Source organism: Dermacentor albipictus, unplaced genomic scaffold, assembly GCF_038994185.2.
Source record: "Dermacentor albipictus isolate Rhodes 1998 colony unplaced genomic scaffold, USDA_Dalb.pri_finalv2 scaffold_16, whole genome shotgun sequence".
NCBI lineage: Eukaryota > Metazoa > Arthropoda > Arachnida > Ixodida > Ixodidae > Dermacentor > Dermacentor albipictus.
The window spans coordinates 4492694-4497563 of NW_027225570.1; the positions used below are offsets into that span (position 1 = coordinate 4492694).

General features: G+C 42.9%; 1 long non-coding RNA gene across 1 annotated transcript; it reads left to right on the top strand.

Annotated features, from left to right (window-relative positions):
- Nucleotides 1-641: 641 nt before the first annotated feature.
- LOC135920491 (uncharacterized) lies at nucleotides 642-4437 on the top strand. The gene is made up of 3 exons (XR_010570266.2): nucleotides 642-1325; nucleotides 1960-2022; nucleotides 4217-4437. It is a non-coding gene; the product is annotated as an uncharacterized lncRNA (long non-coding RNA).
- Nucleotides 4438-4870: the final 433 nt, after the last annotated feature.

A 4870-nucleotide genomic window follows, 5' to 3' on the forward strand; every position in this document is an offset into this window, starting at 1 on the left:
CCCTGTTTACTTCGACAACCTCGAAGCCTTTCTCTCGGCTCATTTTCCATATCGCCTCATTGGCAGCCACTACGGCTCTTTGTACGTGACTGTCACGCACAGGCACATCCGGCACCGTGCACACCACGATCTGTACCTGAGGGGATAGCTCGCGCAAGTCGTCCACCCCCTTCGCCAAGCGCTGGGCTAGTCCTGGCCCTTTCCTGTTCAGGACGTCATTTAGCCCACCTGCTACTACGACAAGGTTGCGCACGTGGGCATTTTCCGTGAGCTTTTCTTTTGCTCGCTCCATGACAGAACCCAGTGTCTGCCCTGGAAATGTCCCTACCACCACTCTTTTGTCGCCTTTCACCCTCTCCACAATTGCTTTTGAGCACCCAGCCATGTTTGAGTCGCCAGCGATAATCACCCTTTCACTCTCTCCTACCTCTCCCTGCTTCCCGGCTTCCTGTGGCTGCACCCACGAAACACAAAACCTCTTAAAAACTTCTTGAAATGGCTACAAACGGCTATAGACGTCTTGGTCTATGATAAGACTGAAAATAGAATTTCTTCTAAACATAACCTCAGCACTTGGAATATGCTAGCATATATTCTATCTGCGGCAAAACCCACTACGGGTGTCGCTAGAGTCTGTTTTGGTAAACGCATTCAGAATGTCTAACTCAAGAACTTTTCTAGATCTTTTTGTCTAAAAGTGCATAAAATGCCAAACGACGTGTTAAATGTGCGGTTACCGTCGGCCGTCGACGTTAGCGAATAAAAGACGCCTTAGACAAATCGAACTCGTTGGAAGCAACAAAAGTTAATTGGCTTTAATATTAAATAATTTCACACCAGAACTTCAACAATCAAGGGCGTGTTATTGTTTTCCATACAGGGCGCGCACGCGACGCCTGGAAACCATTCTATGATCGCGCAGCAGCAGGAGCGAAATGCCGGTGTTGCACAGCGGTGTCACAGAGCCACCGCGCTGCGACCACTTCGGCGGCACAATCCAAATTTGTCGGACATCTCATTCTGTGCTGGAAACACTGGGAGGCAGGAAGTTTGAAAAAAACGGCCACTCCCGCCCGCAATGTCTCGGTCGTGGGTTCGTTATGCCATTTGTTCAAGCCGTTCTGTACATTTATACTGGACATTAACTGGAGTCATTTAGCTGTGCTGATGCTGTTTGCCGTGTGTTTTGCATCAGTGCTTCGTGACATCGGCTGTATTGCGTGTTTTCGCCGACGGCTTACTACCACAATGGCGGGATCTGCGTTCGCCGCCTTCGTGTCTCGGTGCGTCTTTGTACGTCGCACGTTCGGATAACACTTTTTCCGGTAAGTGAAATGCATTGCGCTTCGTTTTTCGTCAACAATGTGAATATGTTTAGGTGTTACCCGCGGCAATTCTTGATATATGGGCTCTTCTGCCCTGCGAGTTTTCGTCATTACTTTTATACGAGGGTTCTGCTTGTGTTCAGCCGTTCAGCACTACCGCGCTCCACGACTTCCGCAACAACAGTCAGAACTTTGCCCTGCTTGTTAGCCTGTGGTTAACGTAGCACGAGCCAACCGAAAGGAGTGCATTCGAAGATGACGCGCTGGCTGTAATACTGAACCAGACTGAACTCGCCTTATTTTGTGTCCTTTTGTACTTACGTGTGCGCGCGTGTGTCAGTGACTATGTAGTTTGTAGCTATCACACTTTATAGCAAAACAAAAAATATAACTGCAATGTTTACTTCATCTATACAATTCCAAATTAAATCGTCTGCTGATGTACAAATTTCACTTGTTTTGTTCTAAATAAGCAGCAAAACCTTTAACCTAGTAGGTGCTTCATCTGGGAGTGAAATCACGACAGCTTGGCATTTATTAATGAATGACTGTGACTGGGTCACCTTATGTGTAATTGCAAATCTGCCTTTCAACTGACTTGATGCTATCTTATTTTGTCCCTTTCACTCTATAGACGGCTGGACATCCTTCTTGTACCTTGGCGCTAGCTGGATGACGGGACCTCATCATGATCAGTGTAAGCCAATGTACTGTACCCTCTCTGGTCCTCCCAGTGCTTTTTATGTGGGTTAAGGCCAGGGAGCGCTTCGTGGTAAAATAGCTAGTTGGTGTCACACCAACGGCCATTTTTTAGCTCTGGTCCATTATAAGCTGCCACTATTATAACCAATTTCTCAGTGCCAGTGTACATACACAGTTCTACTAATAATTAGTTTCCCTAAGCCTTACAAAATTTACCTGTAGGTAGTCATTGCTATGTAAGAACTCACAAATTAACTCTGCTGTGTCATAGAAGTATTCCATACATGAGTAAAAATTTTCTACAACAGTGTACATTACACCTTGCTTCCCTAATGCACAAATGTATTCAAGCCAAAAGCGTAGCAGTTTGGGCGAGTTGGTATGTCATGACTGTTTTAGGCTTGTAGCGCAGCTCGGCTTGTAGCGCTCACTCTGTTTTCCCGTTCCCTTTGATTACCTCTACCTTATTCCTTTTTTGCTCTTCCGAGCTGCGCTACAAGCCTAAAACAGTATTCAAGCCAGTATTTGATTAGTTTGGTATTCTAAATGTTTCCTGTGTGATTTAGTTCCTTTACAGGAACTTACTGTACAGCATCAGCAAGCAGTCTTATTTAAGATTTATGTGTGCTGTAAAAGGTGTGCTTTGCCGCTAGAATTGATAAAACATGGGCCAAGGCTTCCATACAAGGACAAACTTCAATTTCGTTCTACCACCATAAGCACTTGGCTGGTGCTTGCAAAATGAATCGCATCAAGTAGCTTGTGCCAGACTGTTTTTTAACCTTATTGTGAGGAGATCACAAAGTGATCTGTGGATGCGCATGCGTCTGAGATATAGATTGCGCTGCAACATATGTGCGTGTAGAACAGGCATGATGCTGAGGGTTCCAGCAGTTTGCAGAGGTGCTTTTAAAATTTTGTCATGACTGCAATTTTACCTGTGCTGTTTTTTATCACTTATTTCAATAATATCATTGCATGTGTTATCAGATTTTATCAATCTATTTGCCCTGGCCCATTAGCCTGCCACATTTGCCTCTTCACTAGGTGGGCAATTATTCTGCATGGACCATTACTTGAATACACCTTTTTGTGTGCAGTAGCTTCTCAGTTGCAAGTCAGCATAGATGCTCAGAATTACCTGAGAGTATAGATACACTGATAATTTGCCACCTATACGAATCACTTCGCACTTTCTCACGCAAACAGCATGTTAACACTTCCAAGTCAGCGGGCAATGTTATCGTTTGATCACATCATGAGATACTTTCAACTTTGTATGAAGCATCATCCAAGGTGTTGCATCATTTGTGTGAGGTATTGCCCGAAGCCAATTAGGGTCACTTGAAAATTTATCAACAAAAGTGATTGATCCAGCTAGGAGTGTTACTTTGGAACACTACTTTATCACCAGTCCTCCTTTGCATGCTACCTGCTTACTCTGTACTGTGTCATGTTTAAGTTTGAAAGAAAGGCAACAGCTAGGCAGCGCAAAATGCCAAACTTGCTTTTAGTTCAACAATATAAGACGCTATTTAACTTAATTAAGTTAGTACATCATTTACCTGCAGAGTGAATTACTGTTTTAAACTGATTATATTTTGCAGGAAGCTTCTCAGACTTGTTTGACAGTTGATAAGTGGCTTTTTAGCCACAAAACACCATACAATAATTTAAAGGCTGATTTTGACTCTGCTATGCAACTTAATGACTATATGCCAGGAACAAGGCCTCTGAGTTGAGGCGCTGGCTAACACTCCCAGTGTTCTACTAGGACACATAAATACCCAAGAAAGTGGATGGGAAAACGACGCCGCTGTAGCTCAATTGGTAGAGCATAGCACGCGAAATGCGAAGGTTGTGGGTTCAGTTCCCACCTGCGGCAAGGTGTTTCTTCATCCACTTTAATTTTTATTAATTTATTGTTTATTTAATTTATTAAGCACAAGTAATTTCCCCTTTGTTGTCCTTGGTGTCAGTGTTTGTTGGCTTCTCATGATAGGAAATATACTAGTCATTTTAAACATCATCGCATACATACCTTAAGATACCCGTAATTTAAGAGAAAGGAATGCTTAAATTTATTTTTAATGTGAGCCAAACTTCTTACGTAGCACATATTGCTAATTGAAGTTCCAATTTCAACATTCCCATTTCCTCCCTTGCCCTTTTCTTCCTGTTCTGTGCAGGTATTGCTTTCCTATGTCCACAAGAACCGTCACGGGTGGCCTGTGACAGCAAGCTTTTGTGGGCAGCCAGTGCTCTCCTACGAAGGCTGGCCTACTCTGGCAGCGGCGGCAATCATCTTCAAGATTTATCGATGATCACCTTTGCTGCTATTTGTCACTCTTCTTAATTACACTTTCTGCATCTTTTCTAATCTATTAGGTAATAAAGTATGAGTATGTGACATGGTGTGAAGTTGATGCCTTGCTGCATTTTAGCTTGCAATCACCTTTTATGCATGAAAAGCTCATCATACAATTTATGAAAAAAAAATAACAGCATATTATGATTTATCTTTCAGTATCTTGTCACATGCAACATACAAGGAATTCACTAATGGATGGTATGCCGAAGAACTGGCCATTATTTCTGCGTGATGCTGTGCAAGCATTTGGCGTTACCTTACAAGAGGCACCCGGAAAGTAAGTTACAATTTACTTTTAAATGAAGCATGGACATCAGAAAAAATATATTTATATTGCTAGTTAGAGTGGTTTGCAGAGTGTTTTTCCAGATGTGTACTATCCTTTATTTCTTAACTCATTGCAGCACAGTGTTCTGTTTCGTATACTGGTGTAAGGCTATTGTGCCCCCTGTAGCTGAAACCAGGATATAAT